This window comes from Corvus moneduloides, chromosome 3 (assembly GCF_009650955.1).
Source record: "Corvus moneduloides isolate bCorMon1 chromosome 3, bCorMon1.pri, whole genome shotgun sequence".
Lineage (NCBI taxonomy): Eukaryota > Metazoa > Chordata > Aves > Passeriformes > Corvidae > Corvus > Corvus moneduloides.
The window spans coordinates 119,119,669-119,134,407 of NC_045478.1; the positions used below are offsets into that span (position 1 = coordinate 119,119,669).

The window sequence follows — 14,739 nt, forward strand, 5'->3', positions numbered from 1 at the left end:
ACTGGGATGGTCCTCCTCAAGGGTAACAAGTGTTGGAGAACTCCTCCAAGGGGGCTGTGCATGCAGGGCTGGGCTGTGTCCAGCTGCAGGACCAAGCATTGTGCCCAAGAGCCACTTGCACATGTGGCTGTGCCAGCCCCCTGGGCATGCAGTCTTGTGCTGTATGGAGGAGAATTATGGCTGTGAACTGGGCAGTCAGGTGACCAGATGCACTCTGTTTGTCACAGCTGCTCCTTCCAGGGGCTCATGCAACGTGGCTCTGCCGTATGCACATTATAAATTACCATATGATGAATATGGGGCCGTACCACAGCAGAGTCTTCTTCTTGACAAAGTGCTGTGCCTATTCCCAGCTCTCCCTGGCCTCTGTTTTTGTTAATTTTACACTGAAGAATCAACATGCCCAGGATGCACGCGTGCATCCATCTCTCTCCCTCTCAAAGGAAATTAGTGCTTTCCTGTCACCGCAGGTGATATGAGAAGGGGAGGAAGTACACAAACTGATTTATCTGGAGCTGTCAGCTGTTTTGAGGATGTTGACTACTAAGGGTGTCAGCTCCTCCTCAGTAGTTGGCTGACTCTGAAGAAGACCCCATTCCTCATTAAAAGAGGACTGAGCTGCACTTGAAAGTGACTTTCCCACTTGTTCTCCTCTCACAAACATCACAATAACAGATTCGCTGTTTAAAGTGGCATGATCTTCATGCCAGGCCCAGGCAGCTTTGTAAAATACACCTCTGCAGCACTCGGCAGCATCGGTACCATCCATGCAAAATTCATTTGAGGTATAAACTAGAGACTATCATCACAGATGACAGTTATAGCAAATCAGCACGCTGTGTACAGTTTCATCCTTTATTCACATTATGTATCATAATAAACGTCGTCCTAGCAACACAGTTTGTTGAGAGTCAAACACAATACCCCACAATGCCTTGCCACAGATGGATGTGAGGAATCGTGGCTGTTAGAGCCTGGTGCAGCCTGAAAAAGAATCAACAATTCCTACTGTCATTTTAGGGGACTCTTTCCTCCTCCCAGTGCAGCCTTGGAGAGAGGTGAAAAGGGAGCCTGCGTCAGCTGGGGGTCTCTGCTGCACACTGGTCCATGTGGGAGCAAAGCGGAGTGTCAGAAGCACTGGAAGCTGGGTCAAAATGTGGCAAGGCTCAAAACTGGAAGGCTTAAGGAAGAAGAGGAGGGACTGTCACCTGGTTAAATTGAGAAATATTGGGGAAGAAATATTACTTGGGTACAAGACTACATCTTCTTTCTTTTTAATAACTGCTTAGTGAAAAAGCACTTCCAAGGTATTGAAAGGGAAAGAAAAAGAAATCTTAATGTAAAAATATATGCCTTCAGTATAGAATTCCACTCAGACCTGAGAGAGATGTTTCTGAGTGGAGCCGGGTGTGATTCATATAACATTTTGCCATCCCCTGAGGAATGTCATCTCCTTCTGATGTCTCCATTTGCAGGAAAGGCTTCATTGCAGGTGCAGCACGAGGCTCCCACACCAAAGGGCAGCACTCGCTTTCAGACCCTGACGCACGCTTGCTCTCTGAGATGCAGCAGCCCGTTTTCTCTAATCCTTGCCCTGGCACCTGCTCCAGCATGTGTTTTTCCTTATCCCTGCTCATGATAGCCCCTGCTCACACGCTCTGTATTACAGAGAAGCTGCTGCTTCCCCAGGGTGCCAGTCAGCCCATGGTGGGACTGCTGCTTCCTCAACACTGAATCCCTGGGGTGAGGCCACAGGATACTGTCCCCTGTCCCTAATGCAAATCATGTGTTTCCACTGCTGGGAAAACTATGGGAAGAGAGGCTCCAGCTCTTTCTTGTCTGTGGTGTGTCCTCTGATAGGAGCAGTCAGAGATCCTAATGAAGGATTCTGTTATGTGGAGCAAAGCTTTTCCAGTATGAGACATTATTTTTAGAGGACCCTGATTAATTTCTTTTCCCCTCCTCCTACTATTTTGAACAAAATTGTCACGATGTCTCTCTGAAATGGAAATACATTAATCAATAAGCTGTTAGAAAAAAGGAAACATCTTGGAAAATCACCTTAAGTGTTGCTAAGATGCACCCAATTTCTGAATGAGCATGGAGCCGCTTGCACAGTGATCCTCATCCAGTGTGTAGGTCTGCAGTTCAAAAGCAACAGAGCCAGTGAGACGCAAATGCCAGAGGAGATAAAGACAACCCTTCCTTGCACAACTCCCCTGGGAGAGGAGGTAACACAGACACCACAGGAGTTCAGCCTTTACACAACGCAAAGTGTAGTACCAAGCAAAGGCCTGAAACTTTAAAGCTTGGACATCAGTCCACAACAGAGCCCTTCCAACCTGTGGAGATGTTTATGGCTTTCTCAGGGGTGCCATAAAATAGGATCATCCATCATCCTCAAAGTTTATATCCAGATCCAGAAATGGGTTTTGGGCTCAACTCTGCATAATTCATCGTTATTGTGGAAGTAATCCTGTAAACCAAAATACATTCTCTTGAGGTTTTTTAAAGTATGTGCAGGTTTTGGTGTTGCAGGAAGAGCAGTTGGGGTCCTGTGGGGGGGAACCCAGAGAAACACTACAAAAAAAAGAGAGAAAGCCATTATGGTTATTAATCAGAATTTTGTATACTTTTCAATTTGCTTCTCCAGAACTGATTCCACTGCACAATAATTAAAAAGAAACCCGTGCCGACTGCGGTGCCCCCCCGCCCGTGGAGCGGTGCCTGGCTGATCCCATTGTCTGCGCCCTGAATGCTGAGCCCACAGTTAATAATTAGTGAGCAGCGCTTAAATGGAACGGCACAGCCGATTCCCTGGTACACTGGCAGAGGCGGCGGCTGAGCCAGCCAGGACTTTGTCATCTTGGCAGGGAGCAGGGGAGCTCACTGCCATCCCACAGCCAATGTGCCGTGCAGGGGACCTGGCGCGGCCACCGCGCTGGCACAGGGCTCAGCCCGGCAAAGAGGTGCGGACAGGATGGGAAGGGAAGGGTTTTGCCATCTTCTGTGGGGAAAAAAAAGGAAAAAGGACTCTTTTTGGGTATGGAGGTTTCCTGGAGATGTCTCTCAGGTTCATATTTATTGTTTATTGCCCGTAAAACTGTGTTTCTATGCTTCACAAAGCCATCATTTCGATGTAGTCTGCCTAGCCTGAAATGATAAATGAAAGCAATGAAGGGAGAGGAAGGGTGTTCTGGTGATTAAAACTCTGGATTTGACTTGAGAAAGTAGGTTTCAGTTCCATCTCTGCCACCAACTTTGGGGTGACTTTTGACCAACCGTTTAATCTCTTTGGGCTTATGAGAACTGGGGAAAACAGGGATTTCTCCCTGTGAAATTTTTTTTGTGGGTGTTTTTATTTCCCTTGTCTAGGCTGTGCAGGTCTTTCCACTGGGAATCCTTTTTACTATGTAAAGTGTGACCAAAATGGAGTGCCACTGTAATTTAAACTCCCGTTCCCAGTATTTTAACAATGCATTCATGGATATACAGAGAGAAAATCGTACAGTAATTAGAAAGGATGTGAATGGTGAGAGTGTGAACAGTGGTGAACCTCAGAGAGATCCTTTTCTGACTGGAGCAGGTTTATTTCCCTCAGTGGTGATTGAAATTAATATAGGCTCTTATTTTATGGAAGTACTCGTAAACTGGAGGAAGTGTGATGGCCTGTAGATGTAAAAGGTCAGAACAAATGATCTAATAGTCCTTTTTAGCCTTAAAACTATGAAGGAAAATGAAGGCTTTTAAAAATCATTCTTTTACCACAGTTAGACAGGAAATGGCGATGGGATGGCAAATTTAACCCCCAGGCTTGGACACTGCCTATCCCTGTCCCTTTGCTCATTCCTATGCCAGTAAGTTTCCAATGGGGCTGGAGGGTCTCTGATCTACCTCCCTAAAGTGTGCCTGAAAGGCAGTAGAAAAAAACCCTATTGTCAGGAGGCTTTAATTCACTGTTACAGGTGATCACCTCCCCGTTGGAAGTGTAAGGGTCCATAAATCAAGAAATGGTTGAAAACTTCTGCTCTGGTCTTTGCCAGCAGTTAAAGACAGCTCACATCAGCCACGTTTATGTGTCCATCTTGATTCCCTGTGCGTGTTCCTATTGCTGAATGGGGCACTTCTTGCCACCATCATCAAACCAGCCTGTGGCCCTCTTTTAATTTTCCCTTTTTCTACTTACCATGCAATTAAATACCCCTAAAAGTGACAAACACACAAAGAGCTTAATCTACAGCCCTGTTGCACACCAGACACACGAGTGCACCTTGGTAGGAGGCTTTCCAGACAAAGGCACATAATCGCTCATCAGGGCCATTGTTTTTGCTGCACGTGTGGTCTGGATCAAGGGCTCAGCATGCACTTGGCAGTGCAGTAATTCCCTTAGGGTTTGGAGGTTCCAAACTCAGACCAGGAGCCTTCCTTTGGCCGCTTCTTTAGCATCTCCAGGCAGAGGAGGACATTCCATGAGCAATTCACACTGTGAGGGTGACATTACGGCTCCCGGCGTCACCATCATGTTGTCAGGATGGAGGTACATGGACAGGGACCTCTCCCCTGCCGAGCCCTATCCAGGTAGGGTGTTAGGGACTTCACAACCCACAGGCCATGCAGGATCATCATGCTTGGCAGTCCTCTGTGGAACTCTCCTGTAAATTTGTCTAATCGTGTTTACAATCCATTTATATTCCTGGTCTGTGCTACCTGCTGTGCACTAAGTTGCATAATTTAGTTATTCTTTGTAAAAATGTTTCTTATGGGCTATTTTAACCCTGCTGCCTCATAATTGGGTGCGCCCTGGTTCTTATGCTGTGAGAAATAATGACTAATTCTTTGCTGTTTGCTTTCCCTATACTGTTCATGATTTTATAGACTTTATTCTGTATTGTCTGATTTTCCTCTATCATTTTGTAGCTTGAAGGGCCACATTTTTTACAGAAGTCAGCACAATGGGAGATAAATAGAGGATTTGGTTGGTTATTGCAGATCTTGAAATGTAGAAGAAAAATTGATCATCAGCTGAACTAAACATTAAATTTTAGACTTTTTATTAAAAAAAGAGTTAAAAAACCCCAAACTTTTATAAGGCCAGTTTGACGTTCAACATCGGTTCCATTTCAACATTGAATCCTTTTGTTTTTATTCAAGCTGGCAACTAAATATCAGAGTCCAAAAGATTTTATATGAAAGGCTGGAGACATTTTTGGTTTGAGAGTTGCAAAATGTTTGCATATTCCTCTGCGATTTTCCTCCTCAACCTGCCCATTCAGTCCAATCAAAATCTCAGCAAATCTGCAGCTTCCCCACCCAAAAGGCTTGGTTTTGCCCAGGTAGAAAGAGAAGCTGGCTTGAAAAATTTAACCTAAACCACACATATTAAACCGAATATAAAACTCTCCCAACACAAATCCGTCAAAGGTCTCGTGCCAGGCAGATTTCCCATGGATTTTATTTTATGTGCGCTAAACACTCCACCAAACAAAGCCCATCCAGAAACGTGAACTCAAGAGCTGTTTAACACTGTAGATTTTCCCCTTGTATAACAATTATGGAAACAGGCTCGCTAATTGACATCGGATGCGACACTGTGAATATGTGAATGGTGTTCAATAGCCGTCATAATTCCTCATTTTACTGCTTTTGCTGGTGTAGGCCAGTAGTTGTGTGTAGTAGGAGAAAATACAAAACACGCCGTTCTAGCACCAAACTACCCGAAGATTATTACTTTTCCCTGCTGGCCAAGTGTGCCTGGATTTTCTCACCTTCTCAAGCTCAGGTCTTTGTTCCTTTATTTATGTTTTATAAGAGGAAGAAACTAATTAATCTCTTTACCCAAAGAAATGCAGGCGTGTGCTTGTTCCCACCCGAATTTTGCTGAGGGTGAATTCCTCCCTGCTGCGGTTTTGAGTTCTTGGAAACGAATGGGAATGGCTCTGCCTGGTCCTGATGTCTGCTGGAGCTGGGCTGGCTGGCTGGCCTGAGGTCCTTTTGGGGACCCAAGAGGGTAAAACTTATTGGTGAGAGGTTTGTCCCTTGTGTGGCAATCAGAGCCATGGGTACTGGGAAGATTCTTCGTCCATAGCACAAATATTGTCTGGGATAGTTTGATGGTTGGCTGTGACTGTATATGAGAGTTCCACCTAACCTAAGCAAGCTTTTGTTTCCTTCCCATCCTGGTAGTGTGGGATTCAGTCTTAGTCTCTGTATTCTGAGTCTGCCTAAAAACTGATTTTTAGTCATAAAAGGAGGAATTCATTTAAAAATTGATTCAACCCAAATATATAAACTTTGCTTGAAATATTCAATATCCAGTAGGAAATCCCCTGTATTGTATGCTGGGTTTATTTAGAGTAAATCTAGGAAGATCAAGACACATTTTAATATACAAATTATATTTGTTTTTAAGCTACAGTATTCTATCTGGACTCAGCCTTCTTCCATTCTTTTGAACATTAATCTTCCTTTTTGCCCCTAATCCTTTCTTTGCTACAATGAGCTTTCACTATGTGTGTGTGGGGAGGGAAGGCCCTATTAGATTATAACATTTTATGAGTTGTCAACGATATAATGACATTAGCCACCTGACTGAGAAAGTAAAAACCTTTGTGGTGTCACATAACAGGTTAGAATGGGCTGGTAAGCCCTTGTGAAATAAACAAGGTAAAAAAAATAAAAATCCTCCAAAATGTGTATTTAAATGGGTGGCTCTAACCCCTCCCTGCTTATTAGACCACTGAGAGCACATTAAATATTTTATACGTATATATCTTTCTGCCTCTCCAAAATAGATAGAGATAGGCACACACACATCAGTACATGCACACAGGCATAGACACACAAGTCTTTCAAAATCAGAAAGGTCTCAAATTTAATTGGAATGGAAAATGCTAACTAATTGGCATCCAAATTTGATTTACTGTAGAAACCTCATATTTGTTTGAAACACAACACTATGTCTTGGAACACAAGCCCAGTCCTTCAAAAATCATACATGAGAACTGTGGAAGAATCAATTAAAGTTGATTTGGCAGATCTGCTTTTGACAAATATAAAGAAATCTCTGATTAGGCTGAGAAGAAAAGAATCCCTCTTTCGTGCTCTCTCTATTCTCTCCCTCTTTAAAGGCAGTAGATGTCAGAAGGGGGTGGGTAGTGATATGCAAAACATGGCCTCCATAACCAAAGTAGCCTGCAAAATTAGGTGTCAGCATGCAAAGCTTATTGATGTATGAATGCGGAAAATGAAAGCCGGCAGTAGACAGACGGGGCTAAAGGTGAGACAGCCACAGTGAAAGCAGCTGTACATCTGCGTCAAGGTGTTGCTATATGAGCCTGCTTTTTTCTGGAGGGCCACAGCCTAACAAGCTGTGCCTGGCCATAAAATGATGAAACAATACAATGTAGGCACACACTGTGTGAATACCAAATAAATTGACTCGGGCCCCCCCACACCCCTTCAAAGTAGGCCTGTGTGTTCATTAATAAATTCATATTCTGAGTTTTCAATAAAAGAAGAAAATGCAGTGTAAACTGGAGTTACTTAGTGACACCCAGCTCATTGCTTTTTATTGTTGCTTGCAGCTACGAAGCCTTCGCTGTGCACTAGTAGAATTTATTACTGTCTGTCTTTGTGGCAAGTTGGCGAAGTGAGCCTTTTGAAGAAAATTGACCCACACTTCATGAATATGATGAAAAATGCCAATAACACTACAAAGACAAAGCTCTTGACATTAGTGTGCAAAGAACTAAGAGACAGTAATGAAAATATTGCAATTACAAATCATATCCCTCCTCCCCGGCCGAGGGGCGCGGGCATCCGGGGGCCTCAGCGGAGCCCCAGGACCCTGCTGGATGTGGGGTGGGCTGGGGAATGAGGAGGGGCAGGCACCGTTTCACCACCTGGCCCCCTCCCCATCCTCCGTGCTCTGGAGGAGGGAAGGGGTGAGAAGAGGAAAGCAAGTGAAGTGCTTAATCCAACAAGGATTTCCCTCCTAGAAGGTTGCCCCTCTTCTCTCTGAGCCTGCGCACAGAGGGAGAGTGGTCTTGTTGCTAAGGCACAAGATTAGCAGCCATGGGGTCCGGCTTGCGCCTGCCCTTTGTCCATGCTCCGCCTAGAAGCTCCTGGACACAAATCACTAGAAGATTGTGCCTTAATTTCCCCCTCTGTAAAATATTTTTTCCTTCTGTGCTTTATGAATGGAGCTTCTCTGACTGGCATCTCTTCTGAGCTACCTCATTCTGCTTGTGTGCCTGCACCCCTGCACTCTTTTGGTATTGCGGTAATAAGGATAGGTTAAAAATTAGCATTTTACAAGCAGAAAGGTCTGTCTCACGGTCTTTGTCCTGTAAAGAGACAAGAAGAAGGAATGTGACATGCAAAAGTTCTCTGTTTAATTCTTAACCTGCTGATATGCAACTTGATCAGTGAAAATCCATGAGGAACAAATAGGGCAGGCTTTTTTTTTTTTTTCCCACCCAGCAGCTGATGGAGTGCTGGAAAAAGACGGCTAAGAGGAACCAAGCTAAAAAAAATAAAAATAATTAAAATCAGCAATGAAAGGTTGTTTACCCTATGTTCAAAATTTGCCACTTTCTGAACTTATCATCAATCAAATTTTCTGTCACCAAGATAAACTGTAAGTGCCAGGCACTTTGTTTATGCATTCTGCTCTTATATTTATTGTGGAGAGACCTGCTAAAAATCAAATAAAAAGCACGCATGCTATCTACTAAGTTTGGATGTGACAGTCACAGGTAAAATATCTTGCCACGTTGGACTACTGGTGCCTGTTCAAATCAGTTGAGCTTTGCCATTCTTGAACTTCTCTTCCCATTTGTAGAGGATGACACTTGTAAATGACAGCAAACCACAACTTTTCCTCTGTGATATGTGGCCACTGATGAGATAATCATGACGTCAACCAGAGCGATTCTGCAGGTCTGGATGAACTGATGGGCTCTCAAATATGGGCTACCTGGGAACTGCGCTTCCATCAGACCTGTGCCACTCGTGGATCCTATGCGTGAGTCCTGATGAAGTTTTGAGGTCCAGATACAGCCCCGAAGCACTCAGACCTCTGAATGCGCATCAGGGTTATCTCAGCATCCTGGCCATCTCTTTTCTCATGGTGTGGTGTCCTTTCTCTGTCCTGGTCATGGAAGACCTGCCACATCTGAGGAGTCAAAGTAAGTAGCTGTACCTGTGCCCCTGAGTGGCTGAGTCCTTCTGTGGAACATCCTCATTAGAGGCACCATGAACCCACCGGGAGGAAATGACTCTGCTTTAAGCAGAGCTAAACTGGGTGTAATACAGTTTTCCATGTTTTATAAATCACTTAGAGTTTAACAGTAAATTATGAGGACAAAAGAGATTGAAAAGGAGAGTGAGTAAAGAAGCATCCAAACAGCAGGAGCAGCTACTGTATAACAGGTGAAAAAAATAGCAAAATGGACTGATTATGTCTGAACATCCATCCTTCTGAAGCAACTGCAGGTTAGAAATCATTGCTTGTGTTATATGGCTTTGAAAACAAGGCTGATGCAGAAAGCTCTGGAGGAAAATGTGAGACCACCACATAGATCAGAACGATGCCAGTGTAAAGAACAAAAAAAAGACGGAGCCAGAGAGAGCCAGCAGATTGTCCAGCTGTAAAGAGCAGCGTTGAAATCCAGAGGAAGCTTTCATCAAAGGCTGACTTAAGTACAAAGGTTCAGACCTAACTAAGAAGCAGCTCATTTTTTGTTGCTCCAGAGCAAGACCTGTCCCCCCAGATCTGAGCGAGCGAGTGAATGTTCTCTTGCTCAGCTGAACGAGGCAGTGGCACAGTCTGCCCACAGATGGGGAATCTCACAAGTAACGACGAAGCCATTAGATAACATATTGGAGTGACTCTGCTGAGCAGGCTGAGTGCCTGCTCAGTGAAAAAAAGAGAGGAAGAGAAAACACTGTGTAATTATACACCCACCCCGTTCTACCGTCTCATTCTTTCTTTCTGTCTCCAACAACATTAGGCTTCTACACCTCTTTCCTGAGCATTTTGTGGCTCATCTCTCTAACAGGTGATGACCCATTTGCATTAAATAACCTTCCATAGAAAGCTACAGGTTTCATGACGGGACACTCCTTCCTGTTGCTGGAAACGTGGACCAGCCTTGTAGTGAGCTGATCCCTCGATCAAAAATGTTTGTTCATCTTATTCCTTGTATCGCACAAAAAGTGGAACTAGGTAACAGGACAATTTATTTGGCATCATTCATTATGGCTTAATGATGACTGGAAATCCAGCTGTGAAACTGCTGGGCTTGTCTGCAAGTCAGATACGAGGAGATATATTTTTCAGGTCTTGGCATGTTTAGCATTTTGGGATGAACAATTTATCTACCTGGGTTCATTCTGCTGCTCCCAGAACTGATTGTATATTAGCATGTCTCGTGAAAATCATGCGTGACATTACTCTTGCATCTATATATTGAAAAGAAATGAAACTGGGGCTGGATAAAAGCCCTTTGAAGTCGGTGGAAATGTCTCCCATCAACTTCAATATGAACAGATAGAAACATAGAAATATAGGATTGGAAAGACCTCCTGGGTCACTGAGTCAGTCCTCTGCTGTCTCCTGCACTCCTTCATATAATCCCTTCTCCGTTGGTTGTTTCTCTTTAGCCTGTCTAAGGCTGAGGATGTGCTCAGCATATTGCTGAAATTGTCATCCAGAATGAGATTTCTTCATTACAGGTAGCCAACGGCTCCTGCGTGTTTGATTTGTCAGCTCTTACAGGCGTGAACAATTCCCAGCGCGTCATCTTAAAAACGTAGTCAGGTGGATGAATGCAGGTGTCGGGAAGACTGAAGGGGGTACAGGGCTATCTGTATTCAGTCTGTGTGTTTGTCACGACTCTGAATACTCATATCACCATTTCCAGTAAGTGGTGGATGGGATTCTTCATCCTTGCAGCAAAGAGTGGGGACTGATTGCAACAAAATGAAAGGACCCCAGTTTTGTGGGAACCTTAAAAGTTATAGGTAAAGGAAGTTCAGGTTCTTTGGATTCTTTTTTATTTTTGCACAGTGTTCTGAATGCTGAAAGTGAAAAGAAATTGTTGAAAGGTAGAACTACGAAGATTTCATGCCATTTTATTCAATGCCAATTATTTATAAAGAGAAAATAGAAGAGAGGGCTGGAAAGGGTTAAAATTAAAAGCTGTTTCTAAGGCCTGCAATAATAATACAATAGACTGGTGGTAGCCACAGGCAGAATTTACTGTCCTTGGTCTAGTGAACCAGTATTAACCCTTCAAGTGTCCATGATGGCTCCGTGCACAGTGTCACTTTCTGCTCCAGTGTATGGATGTATGCTTTCTGTCAGATTGCTCAATTAATTATAATTGTCCTACCTTTAAAGGGATGGCCCTGGGCATACTAGGGGGTGTGGCCCTCATGGGGTTTTATTTCAAGCCATATCCTACTGTCTCTCACTCAGTCAATGAATCTTACTCATCAATATTTAATGACACAAGTGTACCTTCCTTTTTTTTTTTCCCCTTTTAAATTATTCTTCTACACAGCTAGACAGGTGCATTGTCTTCCCGTTACGTTCTGGTGACAGAGAAGATGCTGCCTTGCTCTGTGTTAGCATCTAAGAAAGAGGTGGCTAGAGCCACCCAAAATTTTGAGCGATGGGCATTACAGACCTCTTGTTCTGCCTCTGAGATGTGACAATAAGTGTCTCGCTACAGATTCATTACCCAACAGGTATTCATCAGCTTCAAAGCTGCTTTTACCGGCTGCAGCACACGGGAAGAAATCTGTTTTAAGGAACAGGGCAGGAGAGACATCTCAAAGACTGTCCTTATTTTATTCTATAGTGCCATCTCAGCTGCTCTGAAAGCTACCAGTGACACATATTGTGCTGTTCACACCTTGGTATACTCTTGGACAAGAACCACATCCTGTGTATTATTGATATTTTATGACAAAGTAAAGCAATTTTAAAACATCAGGCTGCCCATCTGCTCTGAACTACTTTTCACAATATTCAAAATAGATGTGTTTCCCTTTTCTGTTTTCATATGAGTGAAATGCAGACCACAGTTAGGTTATGAGACTGGGGGCCGGGAATTTTTCTACTTTTAATCCTGTCTCTGACATTGATTCCTTCATTAGCCTTGGGCAAGTCATTTCACTTGGATATATTCGAATCACTGCATCTATAAAATGGAGATGCAGTGAGGTGTCATGGAGATTTATTAGGCTGTGTCTGCAGCATACTTTGAAGAAGTCAAACCTTATACACCTGTTAATGAATGGAATTTTAAAATATGAATGAAAACATTTTCTCGTTTCAGAAGCCCAAGTTCTGAAGGAGCGTCCCACAGACCCGTGACTCCTGCCACAGTCAGCAGGTACGATTTTACACTCACTGCGTAAACTCATCCAGGAAAAATTACCTGGAACTTAACATTATGGCAGCAACATGCCAGACAGCTTCCTGGTCGGAAATGTGTTGTTATTGATGGATATCTTATTGTCCCTGAGAAATGAAAAAAAAGCAGTTTTTACAGTTAAAAAAATCTCCAGGAGTTGTTTAGGGAGTTGGTGCTCTGGGACTGGAAGATATACAGGAAAATTAGATTCCTGCATCATTTGATCACTGAGGAGTAAAATGCTAGGCTTGCATGAGTGTTTTGCTCCCAGCTTCAATGAAGCCAAGATCTCATCCAAGTGACTGGTAAGCTTTGGTGGGAGACTTGGAGGGCTTGGAGCCTTTCCTGGTAGCTTGGCCCTGGTGAAGGTCAATAATCAGTGGAAGTGTCATTAGCCTGAAGAGGAGCTTGTGAGATGAGCTGGTCCCATTCTGTAGTGCCTGCATTGACTCAGAGTTTTGGTGTGGGCAGAAAGGCATTAAAAAGGATGTGTGGTCCTGTCTGCCTCACCAGCCTGAGCCACACACCTGGGGATGAGACACAGCTCAGCTTTGGCACCGGCCAGAACCGAAACAAGCCGCTGCCAAACTTACATTGTCTTTACTCATGCCGGACTTTCTGCAGACGAGAATAAATCCCCTCCATGACTAATCTGTGCATGACTCACCAACTGTATCACAGCGCAGACCTCGAGGAGCTGTGGGAAACCACGGTGCACTGAGGCATGTTTGAAATGAACACTGACCCCTCTCAGCAGCCAGCAGGGTTCCCACAGAAACTCGGGGCACGAGGTGGTTTCTGCACAGCTGGGGCAGTGGGGGCACAGTGTGGTGCCCAGCCCTCCTGCTGCCCCCCTGCTCTGCCACTTCCTGGCCGGTCCCTGAGGCTGCCAGCTCCCAACCCATCATTGCTGCTGGTTTCCCAGCATCTCTGCCCAAAGCAGTGTTGCAGGGATTTTGAGGAGACCTCATGGAGCAAAGTGGTACAGCTGAGAATGGGAGCAGGTGATTGTGAGCTCAGTCTAAAGAGAGGAAGATACCTCACTTAGGAAACAGGGTGTAAAGGTGTTACAAGGAGATAGAGCAGCAATAGGAAGGGTGAGTGTCCTGTGGAAGATAAAGTAACCCACAAAAGTCATGGTGCAATGATAAGATCAAGTTCATCTTAGTCACCCAGAGCAGTTTGAATTAAGCTCTTCCCTGTCCTGGCATATCTAACACGCAGAGCTCAGCCGTGGCTGTTTCCTATGAGGAAAGCTGACAACTTGCTTCTCCAGCCCCTGCTTAACTTGATAGTCATAACCAAACCCATCATTTCTCTTAACATGTAATAATACAGAAGGAATATTTGAAAAGTCAATAATTTCCTTGCCTGGTCTAGTTGTAACACTATTTTAAAGCCTGTGCTCAGGCCTTGCTACTCACTGAGCACAAAGCAGCTGGGAGTGTTTCAGAGGGAGCTTGCCTAGCCCTGAGGGAATGGGTGAAGAGGGTTTTTCTGTGACTTGTTTGCAAACCCCTGTGGCTGTTTTGAGGAGAGGCTTGTGGGATTTTACACCGTCATGTACATCCATTCTGACTCGGAAAGATGGCTTCTGTCCAGGGTTTGGCAAAAAAAAAAAAAAAAAGAAAGGAGGGGCCCCCTTCAAAGGCTGAGTTTTGCTGGTTTAGAAATAAAATGTGGCTAATGAAACCGCCATTCGCACATCCTTGCAGTGCTCCTCTGCCCATTCCTACATTAAATAAGGAGGCTAAGGAATGAACGCAAATGTATCCAAGTTTGTTATGGCAGACTGATGGTAATAAGAGAGCACTGGGCTCCAGAGGCACCTGGAAGTGCAGATAAGATCAGATCAGGTCAGAGAGGGAGCCTGGCAGCCATGGTCCTGCTCTGTGGAACGTGGTGAGCTGCAGCCCAGCTTGCCAGGAGCAGGTGCCACTGGCCTCTCTTCAGCTCTGCACCCTGCCAGTGAGGGGCCAGGTCCTTTCCCTGGGAGACCACGGGCTGTAGAGGAGGAAAATCACAAACAGAAGTCGCTATTTCCACTTTCCTCGGTATTCCACTGTGCCCCAAGTTGCTGCTTGCTTGCTAAGCTTCAGGCTGTTTGGTTTTCTCTTTTCTGAATTTGGTGGTGTCATTTCCACACTTGAAGCCTGTTTCACCATGTTTCTGGCAAACCCCTTTGGTTAGACTTGTTTCACCACATCATGATCTCTTTTTATAGCCCACATCTGCCAGGAGAGCTTTGTCATTCATTGTCTTCCTCCCTACTGCGTTCATTTTCAGCTGGCACAAAATGTCCTTGTGTTTCTGA

The 14,739-nt window shown here is 44.4% G+C and overlaps 1 long non-coding RNA gene across 1 annotated transcript in view; it reads left to right on the forward strand.

Moving 5' to 3' along the window:
- The window catches only part of LOC116441644, a 232,620-nt gene that overhangs the window by 68,800 nt on the left and 149,081 nt on the right, over positions 1-14,739 (forward strand). Inside the window, exon 2 of the long non-coding RNA XR_004239201.1 lies at positions 12,348-12,404. This is a non-coding gene — a long non-coding RNA (uncharacterized LOC116441644). The remainder of the gene's footprint in view (positions 1-12,347; positions 12,405-14,739) is intronic.